Below are 19896 nucleotides of genomic sequence, written 5' to 3'. Positions count from 1 at the left end.
AATAGTTTCACCCTGATCTTTCCTTTTGTTGATTGATTGCCCTGCCAATGTTTCCTAACTTATTCAAATTTTTAATTTTAGCTTTTGTCATAGTGAAACCTCCATTTGTGATTGCTGCTGCATTATGGTTGCAAACTCTAATAATGAGTGTAATAGAAATGTGGAGAAAGTGAGGACTGCAGATGCTGGAGATCAGAGTAGAGAGTCTGGTGCTGGAAAAGCACAGGAGGTCGGGCAGCATCCCAGGAGCAGAAGAGTCGACCTTTCGGGCATAAACCCTTCATCAGCAAGTGCTTATACCAAAACATCAATTCTTTTCCTGCTCGTCAGATGTTGCCTTACCCACTGTTCTTTTCCAGCACCACACTCTGGCCTATAATAAAAATGAGCCAAGAAATCCCCAATGTGTGACAAACATCCCATGCCTTTCACGCACATGTAAATCATGAAATGGTTTCTATGTAAGGTATGTATTGTCTGAATCAATGAGTAGCAACATTGGTGTAATTTTTTCTTTATTTGTGAATAGGATGCAGGTGTCACTAGCCAGGCCAGCAGTTATTGCCCATCAATAACTGATTGTCCAAAGAGCGGTTAAGAAACAAACATGTTGACTAAAGTTCAGATTTGAATCAACAAATAGTGTAGTGCACAGCTCTTCGGCTGAATTAATGTATTGATTTTCTTAGAACACATGCTCTCTATAACTCCTATCTAGATTCTTGAATAGCAATAAACAGTAAAAATGCAGCCACAGGCAGGTCCAGAGTCATAAGTAGGCCGACCCCGCAAGAGTGGCAGATTTTCGTCCCTTTACTGGTATAGATGAGTTCTAAGGAAAATTAATTTGCACTTGAAATTTTAGCTCTGTCCAAGATGCTTCCATATGGTTGTGTTTATTGCCATTGCAACTACAAAGGGTGCATTCACTGCCCTTACAATCATGATTGCTAGCAACACTGCAGTGAGGTGTTTTCTCCAAAGAATAGGAATGGGAAGGAGGTGCAATATGAGAGTGGTGCTGGAAAAGCACAGCAGGTCAGGCAGCATCGGTGGAGCAGGAAAATTGACGTTTCGGGCAAAAGCTCTTCATCAGGAATCGGGGGTGCCATATGCAGAGTGGAGAGTGCGAAGCAGGAAAGCCTGGCACCAAGGACACACATTGGGATGAGGATGGCACATATGCATTTAGGCAACATTGTGCTGTCTTCCAGTTCTAGGTATGCATCAATGACATTAGTGTTGTAACTTCTTTAACAATGTGGTGGCTGGAGGTACTTATTTATGATCTGAGCAAGTTCTTGTTTGCTTTCTAGATATAGCTCAGGGCCCTTCCACATTGACTTGAAGCATTCCTGATGTGAACTGGAATTTATCCACGGCACTAATTGTTTGTAAGTTGCAATAAATAATCTGAGGACATGATCTCTGAGGTTTTTAATACCCTATTCCTTAATAAGATTTATTTGAGCTTTCAGCTACATTGAGATGTGTAAAGAGTCTTCTTGAGAGAAACAATAAGCTACTCATTTTTTTGTGTATTTCTTGCAATGTTTCTCCTATTTTGAGTCAGTTATTTACAATAAGCTCCCATTGATCATGCCTGTAATTAGCTATAGTGAAACAAAACACTGCTGTTTCTGCAAGCATAACTACAGTATGGACAACATTTTAGCATATTACAAATGAAATAGCAACCATTTATTAAGTTTATAATCCTGCTTGCAGTATTCAGATCATTTAGTTTGAAACAAAGAATGTTCGAGACTTTAAGTATTATAACAAATTTTGTTTTGGAGCTTAATTGGTATGTATGTGCACAATTTCTCAGTTAGCCTGCCTTGTAACAGTCCATCTTTAATTTAATTTTTGAAAAATAATTCAGCCTTTTGTTTGCATACAACTTATTTGGAAATAATTTAAAATTGTCAAATTCCGATTTGAATCACCAAGTCTGAACAGTGTAGTGAACATGTGTAAGTAGAACACCCTTCAGTTGAATTAATGTATTGATGTTTCTTAGGAGTTACAGAGAGCATGTTTTCTGTCCAGGTTCTTGAATAACAATAAACTATAGTTCTTGCTATTTCCCGTTTTTTAGGAAAGATATGAAGGTTTTTGAGGCTTTGCAGAGGAAATTTACTGGGATAGTTCCATTGATAAGGTATTTTAGTTCCAGCATTAGGTTAGAGAAGCTGAGCTTGTTCCTTTTGGAGCAAAGTAGACTGAGGGGGGATTTGATAGATTGTACAAGATTATGTAAGCGACAAAGTAAACCTCTTCCCATTAGCTGATGGTGCAAGGACTGGTGGCAGGTGGGTGCCCAGATTTATGTGAGTGAGTGGTTGTTTTGTTTGGGGGTGGGAGGAATAAGAAGAATATGTAAGGAAGAACATATTTACCCAGCGTTTGACAATGACTTAGAATTCTCTGTCTGGGGGCACTGGAGACAGATTAGATCCATGGCTTCAAAGGAAAATTGAGTAGTCATTAGAGGGCAATAATCTTTTAGGCTGTTTGGGTTACACTGGGCAAGTGGGACTGAATTATTGCTGCACGGACGGACATAGTTTGAATGGGTTTTAGCGGCTTCCCAGAGTGGGATGGCAAGCTGAACATTTTGGGTTTATGAGCTCTAAGGAAGCAATACCTGACCTGACCCCCCCCACCTTCAATTCTCATAGATATTCTCCACCTCAGCTAGCCCTTATGGTTCTCCAAATCTCATTGAAGGGCCCCAACAATTTTCAAACGTTGAAGTGGGGCCACGGTAAAGAAAGGTTTGGGAAGCACTACTTGAGTTACTTTATGCATTTAGTTCAGTGATGCACTATCCCTGATGGTGCCACCTCATGCTTTATTTCTGATCATAAACAGTGAACCCACTACCAGATGATTACAGCAAAGCCCTCTTTTGTATGCAAATCTGTCCTTTAGCAGGGTGACTAACTAGTGACCGGGAGCAAAATGTTTGCTGGCTTTTTCATTACTCGAGTCAAATTACATAAAATGTACTGATGTTCTGGCTGATGTCCATAGTACAGATTGAGATGGATTCACAGACCTGTCTGGTCTTTGTGTCTCAACTATTTCAGTATAGCTGGTTAAGCTGAACCATAGAGGGACCTGTAAAGATGGTTTTTATGCCTTTGATTTTTTTGGTAAACCGTTTTAGGAGCGATTTGTGCTTAGGGTTTGGAGATGTCGTATAAGTAATGAATGTTTTTTTTTGTTTCTCCATTTCTAATTTTTTTTTTCCTTATTCCTTTTGACTGATAATTTTGCAGCCCTTAGCTCTTCAGTATTATGTGAAAGTAGTTCTACCTCGTGTTAAGCCAGAAGGTGAGTTGGACCAACAGGCTGCTCACCTTTTGAGAAACATCATGATCAAACCCACAGCTGCACTCACTTTAGACTTTGTAACCAGGTTTACTGAATAATGATCATTAGAAGAAGATCTGGCTGTTGCTCTCTTAACATTGTTACCTCCTTTGATCTGAGTCAGAGAAGAGAAATAAAGTGCCAAGCCTCCAAGTTTGTCCTCCAATGTTTCTGGTCTGCAGGGCTTAACTTTTTAGTGGATGCTGCATTTATCCATTGAGCCATTTAGGGGAGTCATTTTGATTTTAAAGTTTGTCCACATGAGATTAAAGTTATATCTCAATTATGAGCACACATTACAATTGCTTTACTGCAGACCTAGAAATCAAGTTCTTCAATAATGTTTCTATATTAAATACAAAGTTAAAAATCACAACACCAGGTTATAGTCCACCAGGTTTAATTGGAAGCACGCTAGCTTTCGGAGCAATGCTCCTTCATCAGTATCTACCAGTGAAAGCTAGTGTGCTTCCAATTAAACCTGTTGGACTATAACTTGGTGTTGTATGATTTTTAGCTTTGTACACCCCAGTCCAACACTGGCAACTCCAAATCATGCATATTAAATACAGCATTCTTGCATATATTTTTAATATTTCAATTAAAAAAAAATCATGTGTTGCTTTTGTTTTTCTACTTGTAAGTTGAATCACGAATGTGGATTTTGATAATGGTAATTACTTTACCCTTCTTACTTGACACCAGCATTATTCTTCTGTTCACTGTTTTCTTAGGTGAAGACTTGAATTTAGATTGTGTTCTCAGATGGGAGTATGCAAGGGTTTAATTTTAGCTGTGTTTAATTGATAGCTAATGAGGCAGTGAAATAGAAGTAACTGGATATTTTTATCAGTACAATTTGTTGTTCAACATAGCTTATTGATTTTATTTTTAAACCCGCGAATATGATATTGGATTAAATCAGGGTCTTGTGTTTTCATGTCGCAAATTTTAATGTTCAAAACAGAATTTGTTGCTTCTCCATTACAAATCCCAAAAGGATTACTCTGCATTGTTGTCTCCAAGGCTAGAAGCAGCATTTCTATGTTCCGATTGGTGCTTATCATTTTACTTAGTTTGCTATTAGGCTGTGCTGTAGCAATTTTTTATTTGTTTCAATCAAATATTAATCTACATTTAGCCTGTAGAGTGTAATTTCTATCTCTGTAGAATATGGAGAGCTTTCCTCAGTAGTGCATAGGGAACATCAATGCCGAAGGGCCGAATACTTGAGCCAAGTTATTTCAATAGTTTATTTGTAGTATGTTGGAATGCAAGGTTAAGCGAGTGTCGCTGTTGTCATGAACTGAGTCTCATGTCAACACTGTTTCCCTCAGATTTATAACTGAAGCATTCATCTCTTCCGGTGCAATGAAAAAGCTTCCACAAAAACATGCAGTACAGAAACTGTATTTGATAAAATCCAAAGTACTTTCTCTCATGTAAAGTTAACAGCTTCATTTCTATCTGTCCTGTATATTTTTCCGATTTTGAATAGAATCACCATTGTATTAATTTCTTAAACTCTGTCCTAATCCTGTGCCAAATTAGACATTGTCACTTAGTTAATCTCAGTTTCTTATTAGTCCATGATTTTGATTTGTGTGAAATGTGTTGAATGGTTAAGTATCAACTAATTCCATGGGTACATTATCTATCTTAGCTGTCAGCCTCAACTCATGAGGACTTCTTTTTTTTCTCTTTGTGGCAGAAGTTCATGAGTTCAAGTTTTGTTCAAAAAGTTGGAGTTTGTCATGTAAACTACGTGTTAGGATGATATGAAAGCAACACTGAATTTTGAGAGATTCCAGTTTTGGGTGATATGTCAAATGGTTATCAATGTTGGTCTGAGGAGGTGTATCAACTCTTACCAAAGGTTTAACTCTGGTGTGCACTTCATTTCCTGACCCTTTAAAACTTGTTCACTATCTGCATGACTCAAGACTGTGGTGGAATAGCAGACATATTCCAAGATGGGTGTGGCTGCAACAATAGGGCCTCCGTATGTACAAGACAGAACTATTAGCTGAAATAAAGCTCCATGCAGTGTATTAAATATTCACTTGCTCTTCTACCAATGGGACCTAGAGCTACTTTCTCATTGGACTGACATGACCAGTGTTGATTTTACATGAGAGTTACCACACCTTAGGCAAAGGGAGAGGTTGAGAAAGAGAAGCTTTCAAGGTAACCATAGCCGTTGCAGGAATTGAACCCATGCTGCATTGCAAATCAGCTGTCCAGCCAACTAATCTAAACCAACTCTCAAGTGTGGACTAGCTACAGGGTATACTGCAGCAATTCACTAAGTATAATGCAACAATAACACCAGTGACTTCTAGCAGTAAGCTAAGCACAACAGCAATGTAGGCATGCCTATGTTTCCCACCGTGGAGTCCTGTGCTTAATTGTCATCAGATCATGGAATTTGCTACCATGAAAATTGTAGAAGATTAAGAAGGTATTCAAAACAAAACAAAACAAATCAAAGTCGAGTGTCAGCATTTGAAAAAGAGAAGGTTTGGTCTCCTTCACCGTTGTTTATACAATGAATTAGTCGCACCAAAATAGATTATTTGGTCCTTCATTGTGTTTCAGTTTTTTTTCTAAATGACCATGGAGCATTTTGGGATTGCAGTTTACATGTTGTTTCTTGTTATGGACTGCGTTGGTATTTATCACTAAGGTTAGTATGTTTATGTCATTCTTATTAATTTCTGCATTTTGTAATTTGTGCTGATGTAACTGACCCTGGAAATATCCTTGTTTTTGTAATCCTTGGAATGTAGATACATCAGTTGTTGTGTCAATGGTTGTGTGAATATATATCCAACTTGTTTTTGTGTTGAATCTTCAAAGTTTTCAGCATGGAAGAAAGTTATTGGACACATTGTGTCTGTGTTATTGAAGAACAAACTCTTCAGATGAATTCCACTTTCCACCTCTTGGTCCAAAATGCTACAGGTTATACTACTTAAAGTACATAGGTAAAAACAATGACTGCAGATGCTGGAAACCAGATTCTGGATTAGTGTAGTGCTGGAAGAGCACAGCAGTTCAGGCAGCAAAAGCCCTTCATCAGGAATAAAGGCAGAGTCTGAAGCGTGGAGAGATAAGCTAGAGGAGGGTGGGGGTGGGGAGAAAGTAGCATAGAGTACAATGGGTGAGTGGGGGAGGGGATGAAGGTGATCGCTTAGGGAGGAGGGTGGAGTGGATAGGTGGAAAAGAAGATAGGCAGGTATGACAAATCATGGGGACAGTGCTGAGCTGGAAGGTTCAGGGTGAGGTGGGGGAAGGGGAAATGAGGAAACTGTTGAGGTCCACATTGATGCCCTGGGTTGAAGTGTTCCGAGGTGGAAGATGAAGCGTTCTTCCTCCCAGGCGTCTAGTGGTGAAGGAGCGGCGGTGAAGGAGGTCCAGGACCTCCATGTCCTCGGCAGAGTGGGAGGGGGAGTTGAAATGTTGTGTCACGGGGCGATGTGGTTGATTGGTGTGGGTGTCCCGGAGATGTTCCCTGAAGCACTCTGGGGAGATTGGACGCCTCCTAACAATGTAGATGAGACCACATCGGGAGCAACGGATACAATAAATGATGTTAGTGGATGTGCAGGTAAAACTTTGGATGTGGAAGGCTCCTTTAGAGCCTTGGATGGAGGAGGTGTGGGCGCAGGCTTTACAGTTCCTGCAGTGGCAGGGGAAGGTGCCAGAATGGGAGGGTGGGTTGTAGGGGAATGTAGACCTGATCAAGTAGTCACGGAGGGAATGGTCTTTATGGAAGGCGGAAAGGGGTGGGGAGGGAAATATATTCCTGGTGGTGGGGTCTTTTTGGAGGTGACGGAAATGTCGGCGGATGATTTGGTTTATGCGAAGGTTGGTAGGGTGGAAGGTGAGCACCAGGGGCGTTCTGGCCTTGTTACGGTTGGAGGGGTAACAAGGGCGGAGGTGCGGGATGTGGACGAGATGCGTTGGAGGGCATCTTTAACCACGTGGGAAGTGAAATTGCAGTTTCTAAAGAAGGAGGTCATCTGGTGTGTTCTGTGGTGGAACTGGTCCTCCTGGGAGCAGATACGGTGGAGGCGGAGGAATTAGGAATACAGGATGGCATTTTTGGAGGAGATAGGGTGGGAAGAGGTGTAATCCAGGTAGCTGTGGGAGTTGGTGGGTTTGTAAAAAATGCCAGTGTCAAGTTGGTCGTTATTAATGGAGATGGAGAGGTCCAGGAAGGGGAGGGAGGTGTCAGAGATGGTCCAGATAAATTTAAGGTCAGGGTGGAATGTGTCGGTGAAGTTGATGAATTACTCAACCTCCTCGCGGGAGCACGAGGTGGCGCCAATGCAGTCATCAATGTAGCAGAGGAAGAGGTGGGGAGTGGTGCCAGTGTAATTATGAAGATCGACTGTTCTACGTAGCCAACAAAGACAGGCAAAGCTGGGGCCCATATGTGTGCCCATGGCTACCCCTCTGCTTTTATTCCTGATGAAGGGCTTTTGCCCGAAACGTTGATTTTACTGCCCCTCGGATGCTGCCTGAACAGCTGTGCTGTTCCAGCACCACTAATCCAGAATACTTAAAGTACATGTACAGGGGAATTTTAAGTGCAAAGATTTCTTCCTTTACTACCTCTTCGGGCATTGGGTTTCAGACACCCAGCACATTCCAGGTGAAAATGTTATTTTTCAACTGCAGTCTAACCTTTTACCTTGAACACATATCTACTGATTATTAAGTTCTTTGCAAAGGAAACAAAGTCCTTCCTAGCCCCTCATGATTTTACCCAATTGAGTTCAATCTCCTCTCAGCCTCCTCTTGGGTGGGTGGGAAGGGTGGATCAGCTTGAATTGATAAAGATCTTGAGAGGAAATATTTGGTAGTAAATCTTATTTGGCTTTCTCTTGCTGATCATTTATTTAGTGACTTCCAAAACTGCGAGCTACACTTTTCCGTGATACTGTTCATTCCACGAGCATGGGAATGTGGAGTGCAGGGTACATAGAGAGGAATACTCTGCATTAGACTGCCTTTAGATGTACTGCGTTTGAACTATGTTGGCAAATGTTTTTACATTTGGGTTTATGTTTTACAGTACACGTTCATTTTTTTAAAGTCATAATAGTAGATAACTATCTCTATCCGAAGTCTGACAGAAGGTCAGGCTTGTGTAATGGTTTAATTGCAAATAGTCCATGAAATATAATGCTTTATATGCTAGGCGTTGTTTGAGGGAGAGTTAAAATCAGCTTGAATTGATGGAAAGTCTAAAGGAAACATTGGCAGACCCACATCATTTGACTCTCTGTTGCTGGTGAAGGTTCATTTAGTAATTTCAAAACCATGAACTATACTCTTTATTGAATAATTCAATGTTTCAATCTATTTTACTATTTCTTGAAGCTGTATTGGAATGGAGAGCCTTTTTTTTGAAAAAAGAAAAAGTGGGTTAAACTATGAGACTGGAACAATCAACTGCATCAGTTTTCTTTGAAGCTAACCATTCTTTCCTTTAAACAACCTAAGTCAGTGTTGCATTTTGGCAGCTTATCTATGCTGTTAATGAGTAGTGTCAAAAGTTGCATTAGTTTAACAATGCATTTAACGTTTTCCAGATTCATGTTGTCCATTGTTGGCTTTGTAGGATGATTGAGTTCTGTTGGCATTTTGAATTTTTCATAGGAGAAAAAGTTGAGGAAGGTTTAAATATGTGAAAAAATGTATTATGTTTCAGCCTAATACTCAAAATCGTTTTGGGGTAGGTTGACAAAGTAAAGCATTACTTGTTTTAAAATGTTTTTGAAACATAGTTGCTCAAGATTATTAATTGGATTCTTGAGTGACCCTGTTAGCTTCCATGCTGTTGGATACAAATTGTGACTGGTAATGTTTATATACTCTAAGTTGTTTTCTTAAAACTTGGACATGTACCCTTGCTAAATTTATCCAGTGAAGGTGCAAAATATCTGAGGGATTCATGGGTCATTGTTTATGTCTTACTGAACTTGAGAGCTGTGCAGCTCAGTCATCCAATGCTCCCCTCTTATTTGCCTACAGTGATCCACTGTGTGAGCCATCAACCTTCCTATGTTCTTTTGAAGCTAGTTAATTCTCAGAAATCTAGTTTTTTTTTGTGTTCCAGCAGACTTCAGGTTTTATAGACTGAGTTAAAATAATAGCATAACTGTCTGATTTAATCAGTCACTAAACTACTTATATTCTTGCTTATCTTTCATTCTCTGAGGCTATCCCATGCACAATGCCCACTGTTGCTACCAAACAGTTCAAACAAAAGGTGTTTTGACTCAGGAAAAGTAAAGTTTTATTGTTTCAGTTACAAAGACTGTTAAGTGTCTAGGATATTCAGCTGAGTCTGTCAGCTCCCCTGGCTACATGTTTAGGCCTGTAGAATGCAGAGTGCTTTGCTTGTAACTGCACCCGTTGTCTCCTTTCATTATCTGTTAATGGTGCTCAACATGACAGGGTTGTGTGATAAATGGAAGCTGCAGTGAAACATGGAGCTGGATTCTTGTCACTGAAAGCAGTGTTTATACTTGCACTGTAGCCACAGATAATGTGTAGTCACTTTTAACAAGACATTGTAAAATGCATATTAAATAGTCAGCCCAGAAACAACACACTGCAGCTTTTCAACAGAAAATTGTATTTTGCCTTTAGCAAAGTCTGAAATACACTGTCTATTTTGGTTTCTATTGGTACGCAACTGTCATAAAGCTGAAGAAAGGACTTACCTTTAGATAACGCCACTCACCACCTCCTAGATGTCCTAAATCATTTAACTGTGAATTTTGAAATGAAATCACTTTTGAAACTCTGGGAAATTAGCGCACATGCTTCCATAATAGCAACGAGTACATGATTAGTTAACTTTTTTTGTGAAGTAGGTTGAAAGGCAGGGATAACCCTCTTGGTCTACTTCAAAATGTGCCATTGGATCTTTTCCATCCACCGAAGAGAGTTGATGTATCTCTGTTTGCCATCTCATCTACCTCTTTAAAATGCAGTCCTCTCTGTATTGTTCCAAAAGCACAGAAAAAATAACTTGAGAGAACAAACACACAAAAAAAGGAAGATACAAACAATAAAATATTCTATCTAGAATGTGATAAATGTGCAGATGTCAGCTGAGTTTTGTTTTCAAGTCTCTAAATTGAGGTGTAAATTCATGACTTTCTGGCTGAAAAGCAAGTGTACTCCCATTCACCCAATGCAGAACTTTACCCATAGATAATTTTGATGGTGTTGAATGCTTTCACAAATGAAGTTAGTACTGTGGGGTACAGGTAAATGCTTGACCCATTTGCTGAGGGAATGTTACTACTGGTTCAGAGTTTTATTAGCTGCAGATAAAAATAGCCAAATGAGTATATTTTACAGTATGACCATTTAATAATTGAATGTATAAATAGAACATGCTTATTTCTGTTCCTTACCCATCATAAAAATAAAGCAGGACATTGACTTGTTGCTATTCAGTCCGGTGAACATTAAGTAATTGGGAAAAAAATGACCTACTTCAGACAAATATTATGCACTGGACTGATTGAGAATAATAAAATGCAGGGGATTAAGTCAGGTATTTTTCTGAAGCTGTGTTTCTTCATTGGAATGCAGTAATCCTTTTTTTTAAACAAAAAAAAGTATTGTACTTCCCATGTGAATAGATTGCAACATTATACGTCCTATCTACTTCAAGATTGAGATTTTAAAATTCACGCCTTCACTGGTGTAAGTGCTTTATTTTCCAAAAGATTGTTATGTTTTATGTCTTGTTGGTGAGAAGTGACTTGAATTCAGATCTTTGGAATGCAGAATCAATTTACAAAATGCATTATCTATTGAATTTGACACACCCACTTTCAGTAAAGGGTTAATGCATAGTAACAATTGATTTCTATGGCAGTTCTATTGTCATGCCTAATTATACTAAAATATAGCTGCACAATTGCATACGGTTGTTGCAATGCCTGCCTGAATACTTCCTCAATCCCACTTTTAAAATGGATGTCTCAAACAATTGGAAACAGTGTTTAGAAACAAAGTATTAATGCTAATTTAGTTAAGTGGTTCTATTTGCTGACCTGGTGAAAGGTTATTTAAAAACCTAACGCAAACTACTTTGGAGCATTTCATGTTACACTCTCTAGTGAGCTTCAGTCGTAGTACTCAAGAATTAATGAACGCTTTGTTGTTGAGAATAATAGTATTCATTGCAGTTTTCTTATTCCCTAACTACATCCATAGTTGATTAGAAAAATTGTCTTTGATTAATTCACAGTTGAAAATGGCATGCCTACTTCTGTGGTTTTGGGAATTTGGGATTGATTTCATGCTATGACAGGTGTGGAACACTTACAAAGACACTTGGTTATGGAGCTTATTTTTCAAGCAGTGTTTTTCCCATGAGGCAGCTCTTATTGAGAGGCTAATGTACAGTGTGTCTCTCAGCGCAGCAAGCTAAAGCTACATGGTGTTCAGTTTTTATTGATCTGTCATGCTTTCAGGGCGAGAGAGGCATAACTGTTGATAAGCTTGTCTGATTTAAAAAAAATTGTATCTTTTGTTTATGGCCATGAAGTTTGGCAGCATTTATGTTTTAATTAGCTGCCATATAAATGTTTGGTTTGAGTCTTTTAGCAATCTAAAGCATAGGTGCATTTCTTGGCTGCTTTGAATTGTCAAAAGACAGTTCTTTATTCCGTCGATCCTTTTTGATCTGCATATGTTCATTTGAGTTGTACATTTATATTCCATGCATAGCTATGGATCTGAGATGCAGATGACTCCAGGGATGCTGTCTCTAATATCTTGCTTGCTGATGCATTTTCCGGCTGACCATGCCATTAAGAACAGTCATCAATCACAATCCAGCTCCTTTGTGTATTGGACTCCAGTCCTGGTTTTTCCTAGTGCTTGTTGTTGGAGGTTTGTTCTCCTTCACTGGTGTCTGGATAAAGAAGACTACGTCAGGCATGTGGAGTGTCTGCAGCACAGCTGAGCGTAGAGTGTGAAAGAAACCACAATCTGCACTGACTCCGGTAACCATTCAGCTCTGATTTCCTTTGCTGTACATGTACAACGGTGTGCTCTTTTTAACTTGGCAGTCCTGTCCTGGCCAAGCTTGACTGAGAAGCAAAGCAGCAGGCCTCTTTGTTAGCAAGTGCCTTCTCTCCATGGGCTGTGGCTGTTAACGGATACAGCAGCGCTGACATTGTTTAGCCTGGTTGTTGGATTAGGCCCAGGCCACGGAGAAGGTCCACTGGGGTCAGCTGAACAGCTGCTAGAATTGCGGTAAAGTTGTTGCTGTCACCTCAAGGAATTTTGAAGATTAACAGATTGTACAGACTAGGTTGAAAGGAAGGACTAGCATGAAAAAAAAATGAAAGCTGAAACAAAAACCTTTTCCTTTCAGTTATCTTTTAGCACTATTTTCTAATGTGGCAGAACTTGTGTGGGAGTGTCTGAAAGTGGAATGCCTTTTATGTTTTTGTCTGGTAGCTGTACAAAGTATGTGATTAGCTTTTCATCATGTGTTTACACAATACCTTAGATCTAGCAATCACTGGCCACTTTAAAAGGAAAGACCTGCTTGACCTGTTTATGTATAAGAATTGTTTTGTGAAGAAACTAAAAAGCTTTATTGCCTTTGTCTCATCTCCATGCTACTGTGTTGCACATGTGTCTCTGTTCACTACGGAGCACAGCATGCCTAGTCAGCCACCCAGCAGTCTTAATTATACACAGAGAAAATTAAAAAGACAAAAAAGTGTTTTATACACATTTCGCACACAAAAAAACTACTCTGGAACTGTTGATAGAAAAGCTTCCGAAACCTAGAGTACTTGAGTGATTATTGTACTTTGGCAATTGGTGCTTGGCAGGCAACTCTAGGAATGTCATTCGATCTGACTGCATGATAGAATTGGCTAAGATTACATTAGTATTTTCAATGGCTGTTGAACGTGATGTATCAGCGACTGGTCTTCAGTAACAAATTTTAATGACTTGGTCTGTTTGTTTTAGTGGGTTTATGCATTAGTGTGTTTGCGTGAGTTTTGTTTTATGTTTCTAAGCTTCAATTCTTTAGTGTGTCTGAGATTATAGCAAGCCTGATCTGAATATACAGTACACAATTTCCTGTTATCATTTTTTTCCTCATTCCCCAGTGACCAGAATAAAATACCACAATAAGACTTCATTGGCAAGCTCTAATTACTGCTGTAAAACTAGTTTTGTCTGTATCAGTTGAGTACGCAGTAAAATATCTTACACTATTTACATTTCTGTTTTGGTGTTTTGCACTATGGCATGTTTACAACAGCTGTGTTTTCATCCACAGAAAGCATAGATCAGAGAGAATGTGTAAGTTTGACAAATGGATTTATAGTAGCGACCCAAATGCTTATAAGGTGTCTATTATTTGAAACCTTGAACCCATGCTTTCCTGTAACATTGGATGTAACTTTTAGCCTTTTTATAATGTTTCTGCTTAAAATGCAAATGTGTGATGAAATGTGAAATTGATGTATGATACTCTATTTTACACTTTAAGGGAGACCATGTTTCAAACAACAGTCTTTAAAAATATAAAATTACTTCCTTTGTTAAATGATGCATTTCTTTTTAATAAGGACATGAGTGCTTTTGATATAATAAAATACCTAAACCAAGTCACACAGTTCTTTATTTCTTCTATTCTATTTCTTGCATTATTCGGCAAAGGAGGTTACAGTTGACGCTTATTCCATAAGGAGGATCCAAACAAAACTATTTGTGACACTGATTATTCACTGTTAATCTTGATTTACACCACTGTTCTCTTTGGGAGCTTTTAGTAATAGGGCAATACTGCAGCTTTAAAACATAGCTCCTTTAAAGCCACCTTAGCTCCATACTTCAGAATTTCACAATAAGGGGTATTTCTGTTAAATGGTAGAAATGTTTTAGGAAAACTAAATGTGGCTTTTATAGTATCTACAGTTTTAATTGTAATCACAACTTTTTCTGAAATGAGGGTCATATTGTCAGTGAGTAATAAATAGAATGAATAATTCATTTTACAGTCATGATTACTCCACAGCCACCTGATGAATGAGCAGCACTCCGAAAGCTAGTGCTTCCAAGTAAACCTGTTGGACTATAATCTGGTGTTGTGATTTTTAAAATCATTTTACAGTGGCAGTTAAAAAAAATCATTTCATTACTGCTTCATCAAATTAATTAATATTAAACATCTGTTATTACAAGTTGATAAATTATTTCAAAGCATTTTGTTTAGCTTCTATGTGAAATGCATTTTACAGATTTAAATGTTATATATTGGGATAGCGTGGGCCTGGATCAATCTTAATGTTGTTGAACCGAGTGGATGCTTTATGCCATTTAAAGACTAGGCCTATTTTGAAGTACACTTGTTCAAAATGTCACTGATCTCATGAGATCGCATTCATGAGTCAACAAGCCCGAAGTAACTCAAGTTAAGAAGCCTGAGTAACTCTGGTGGAAAATGTATCAAAGTACAAATTACTTTACTTGTAAAGTGAATCCATGTAACAAAGTAATATTTAACTGACCCATGAGCACTTACCTGGGGAACAGTTTAGGTGTATTGGTGTATTTGCAGTAGTTCTCAAAGCAGCCTAAATTCCCAGAGTAGTTTGTTAAATACACCTACTTGAAACTTCATAATGTTGACCAATTTATTTCTGCGGCACTCATTTTTTTTCAGTAAACATCAATAATTGTTTTACTAAATAAAAATCAGTGAAATGTTAAGTGTGTCTCTATGTATGTTTCTGTATGTAGCTCTGGAAGTCTACATTATAAAGTACAAGATAGTAGGCATAAATTGGTCATTTGGTGATTGGCAAGATGTAGCAAAAGGTATGTCAAGGATTAATACTGCAGCTTCAACTTCTTATAGCATCTGTAAATGACTTGGATGAAGATACTAGCGGGTTGATAAATTTGCTGATTGGTAGGAAAGCAACTTCTTTAATAAAGTTAATAGAACGTTATAATTTATAATAAGGGGAATTGAATGCAAGTTAGGGAGGTTGCTTCATTTACTTGGGGCATTGCTGAGACTATAGCCAGAATATTGATCTCCTTAATAAAGAATATAAATGTTTTAGAAGCTGTGCAGAGTTATATCAGAGTAATACTTGGAGTAGGAAAGATATCGTATGATGCAAGGCTGGGCAGGCTAGGCTTGTTAGAATTTGCTAGAAGAGGAAGGCCAACTTGATAAAATCATATAAAATCGTGAGGGGTCTTGACAGGGTGGATGGTGGAAAGAATGTTTTTTCTTGTGACAGAACCTAGAACCACAGACTACCCTTTTCAGACAAAAGTTAAGAAACCTTTTTCTAGAGTTTACAGTCTTTGGAACACTCTTCCCTCCAAAGGAGAATGGAAACAGAACTTCTGAATATTTTAAAGATGGGGTAGATAGATCCTTAGTAGTTATTGTAGGTGGCCAAGGATGTTGAATAATGTGATCTGGCATGATTTTATTAAGTAACGATGCCAACTTTTGGGGCTGATTAGCCTATATTTGCTCCTAATTTCATAGGTCATTTAGGTATGTACTTGAGTTTCAATATCCTCCTTTTGGTCTTTCAAATCTTGCATTCATCAGGACAGAATCACAAAAATGCCAGTTCTTCAAGAGAATGGCAATTTATAGTGCATGTGAAGGAGGTGTTAATTATTGTGGGGATAGTGGAATAGGGTAACATTTGATATTCGGGAATGAGAATTATTCTTCTGCAGCTTTAGAGTTGTTGCATGTTGTAATATTCTATTTCTAGGATTGAATTACTTTGAGTTTTATGCACTGATTTGAGTGCACTCACAAAAAAAATCTTGTTACACTTCAGATGAAGCACGACTGTTGAAATGGAATTGCATTTTTTTTCCCTATATTAGTTTAGATCTCTTGGCATGACATGTTGATCTGAATTCTTTGTGCTGCTTCAGTTATGACATTTAAACTGCAGTGAGGTAAAATTCCCTTTCTGAAAGGTGACATTTGAAGACATGAATGGTAAAATAAACTATTTTTATTCTATTGCTTAAACTTCACTGTCACATGTAAAAATGAAACATTCTGTATATACAATATTAGATGCAGAAAAGCTGTATTTGTCAAATAGATTGATGTAAAGTTTAGATCTGAGCTGTTTAGTGTGGCAAATGGGGAAGCAGCCTACCTCCTTGTATAACAATGGAAAAGGAAGTGAAGGTTGTAAAATTTACACCAGCCTTGGGGAATCTATAATATATTTGTTTTTTTTCAGTAAAAATCTCTGAAATAAGTTGGTTATTTCTGAGCTTTGAAGAAGAACAGACACTGAACTTGATGCAAGCAATGTGTGCTTCATTTTATTGAAGAAAGGAAATTATGTTCACTAAAGGGTGCTGAACTAGCCCAATTTAAGCTTTGGAGAAATATTACACTCAAACCAAATAAAAATGAATGTTTGATTTTATTTAGAAGTATAACATTTAAAACTAATTATTAGTGTGTGGTTATTAAATCATTTGACACCTACAAATTTCAAATGGTACTATACTGACTCTGAATTCTAAAAAAAATGTAAATTATGTCAGAAGTATTAAGATGTGACTATTGGTCAGTGAAAATAATTAAAGATACTTTGTTCCAAGATTGGGTGATGAGGGTATATGGAAACGATAATGTGATTTTTTTTTGGTTGTGTGATTTAATAATTAGCAACCATTTTAGAAGTTGACCTGTTCAAATTAAATTCAGCCAAAGTATTACCTAGGTAAGCTATTATTGCTCCTGTCACTACACATGAGACCCATAATTTTGAGATTTTTGGAACAAGTTAGACTTTTGCATATTGTGGACATAGTAATTAAATGAACAGTTCAGATTCAAACGTCACTTGTGCTTCCTGTAATGTCATTGTAAATGACCATTCCCTGAAATTTGAAGCTATTATTACAAACTTGATGCAACAAAAATCTTTTTATGTTTGATTTCAGAGCATTGCCATTGGATTTCAAGGTTTATATAGTAAAAATTGTAACTTCTGTTAACTTATTTCTGCAATTGCACATTTTGGGGTAGTTCAGCTGACTTGCTCTGAACACTAAAATGTTGCTTGCTTTTTTGGTAATCAGTTTTTTTAACCACAACTGAAAGTAGAGGACAGTAAATTTATTTTTACAAAAAGAGTGAAATTTATTTAATATCTTTGAACAAGTGGGAGTTGCATACTGATATGATCTAATATTTCATCATTTTTCTGCCCCGTTTGCTCTTAAAGGGTAAAAAGTAGGAATTAATAAACACTTTTTTTGTGGCAGTTAACTTCCAGGTTTCACAATCATTGAATCACTTTAAATTCTAATTTCAACGATTGTTGAAGTTCAAAAATATATGAATGTGATGAAACACCCAATAGGGGGCTGTTAAATATTTGGAAATGTTGCCTTTTACTGTGCTTTCAATACTTGGCTACTAATTTAACTCCAAAGTGCAGGTTAGAGCACTGAAGGCAAATTAATTAGTACAGTAGTTGAATTAAACTGTTAATTCTGTCTTGCTCTTTATATCATTCGTCATTTTGGAAGAACCTGCTCACAAATTGCTAATTCTCATGTTACGCTGAGAATGCTCTTCCATTATCTACCGCTTGCCACCACTTATTTCATCTACAAGAAAACCCATAACCTCGGAAATATGTTTGTGATTTGCTGGTGGCAATTGGTTACTACTTGATAATTACTCATGCGATACTGGCTTTCTATTGCTGAGAGTCAACTTAATTTTATTTCAAATATGGACAATTTTATCAAACTAAGATTTGAAACTGAAAATGTTTTTGTGTTGTAAATTAGTTTGCACTATTGGAAAGATAAAGCTCTTAGAACACTTATACAGCTTTATAAACACAATTTCAATATCTAATAGATTTAAAGAAAGGTTTCTCCACACAAATCATTAAGATCCAGAATGCATTAAGAGCAATTGGGCATTGGTCAGGTACTTGAACAGGACTAATTTGCAAGGTCATGCATAAAAAATTGGTATTTGGGGCTAATTTGAGAGCTGTTACAAAGGGCGAGCCTCCCTCTATGCTTTAGGAATCCAGGATTCTATAATTTCGTATATGTTTGCTAACCATGTTTCTGTATTCCAAACTTAAATAATAGCTGTCTTCCGATAAATGGAGAGAGACTACCTTGAAAGTTATTGTTGACTGAAATAGATGTGATTTTGTGCAAAGAGCTGGATACCGTACTGCTTTTTGTATGAAATGTATTTAGTTTGGATTATAGTTTGTATCATTTAAACCTCAAACATTAGATTATGTCAGGTTTGCATATCAAGTGCTTATCATAAAAAGAAACTTTGCCACTTTTGCCTTGAAGTAAAAATTCAGATGACGATGGAATGAGTGTCTTTGGCCAAATTACTGCAGATGTTGGAAACTGTACTGAAAACAAATAGGCACTTGCTTATCTTCAGTATCTCGCCCAAAGGCCATCATCAATATATGCGTCTTTAGTGGTGAATTTTTGCAATTTTGGCGATTTGTAACTCAGGTTGCAAGTTTGCTCACTGAGCTCGTAGATTTGTTTTCAGATGTTTCGTCACCATGCGCAGTAACATCATCATTGAGTCTCCGATTAAGTGCTGGTGGCCTATCCCGCTTGCTACTTATGTGTCTTGGTCTGTTGTGGTTGGTGATATCACTTCTGGTTCTTTTTCTGAGAGGTTGGTAAATGGGGTCCAAATCTATGTGTTTGTTAATGGAGTTCTGGTTTGAATGCAAGGCATCTAGTAATTCCCATGCGCGTCTTTATTTAGAGGCCTGAAGGCCTGGCATTCAGGTGGTGTTACTGATGATGTTACTTAGTATGGTGACAAAATGGCTGAGAACAAGTCTACCAGCTCAGTGAGCAAACTTACAATCTGGGCGAGAAATCTTCTCCAAAATTGCAAACACGTATGGGCATAATATTCTCAAATTAGCCCGAAGATGGGAAACCAGTGCCATCTGACTGAGCGCCACCTGCCAACAATTGTACTTCCTATACAAATGCCTCAGGAAGCTGGTATGATCACGATGTGTCAAATACAAACCACCTCTCCGCACTCCACAAGCCAGAAGAACAGCAGAACAGAACGGCTGCAGGATGCTATGATAAATGATGCCCAAAACAACTTCACAAATATGAATGAGAAATCTCACACCAGAAAACTCTGTACACTAATGTGACTGACCATGAATGGAAAAGTACGCTAGAACAAGCCATCAACACTAAACAACAGTAGACCAAGACAAAGATAAGACTGGCTTTACAAGAAAAACTGACCAAGCTCTCGGCAATAACGCATGTAGATCAGAGACTTGGATAAAGAACCTGTTGGACCGACCACACACAGACATAGAAAAATCCTGGTGTGAGATATGAACTTTAACCACAGGGACGTAGACAAAAAGAACTTCCTAGCAGCACTGGAAT

General features: G+C 37.9%; 1 protein-coding gene across 5 annotated transcripts in view; it reads left to right on the top strand.

Moving 5' to 3' along the window:
• The window catches only part of rerea (arginine-glutamic acid dipeptide (RE) repeats a), a 575418-nt gene that overhangs the window by 72485 nt on the left and 483037 nt on the right, over positions 1-19896 (top strand). The window contains exon 1 of one of the 5 annotated variants that reach the window (XM_060851824.1): positions 12356-12428. The exons of the other annotated variants lie outside the window; for them this stretch is intronic. The gene's annotated coding sequence lies outside the window, so the exon portion shown is untranslated. Of the gene's footprint in view, positions 1-12355; positions 12429-19896 lie in introns of those variants that run through there. 5 annotated transcript variants of the gene reach the window in all.

The sequence above is a fragment of the Hemiscyllium ocellatum genome, chromosome 37, assembly GCF_020745735.1.
Source record: "Hemiscyllium ocellatum isolate sHemOce1 chromosome 37, sHemOce1.pat.X.cur, whole genome shotgun sequence".
Lineage (NCBI taxonomy): Eukaryota > Metazoa > Chordata > Chondrichthyes > Orectolobiformes > Hemiscylliidae > Hemiscyllium > Hemiscyllium ocellatum.
This window is presented reverse-complemented; position numbering and strand designations above follow the sequence as displayed.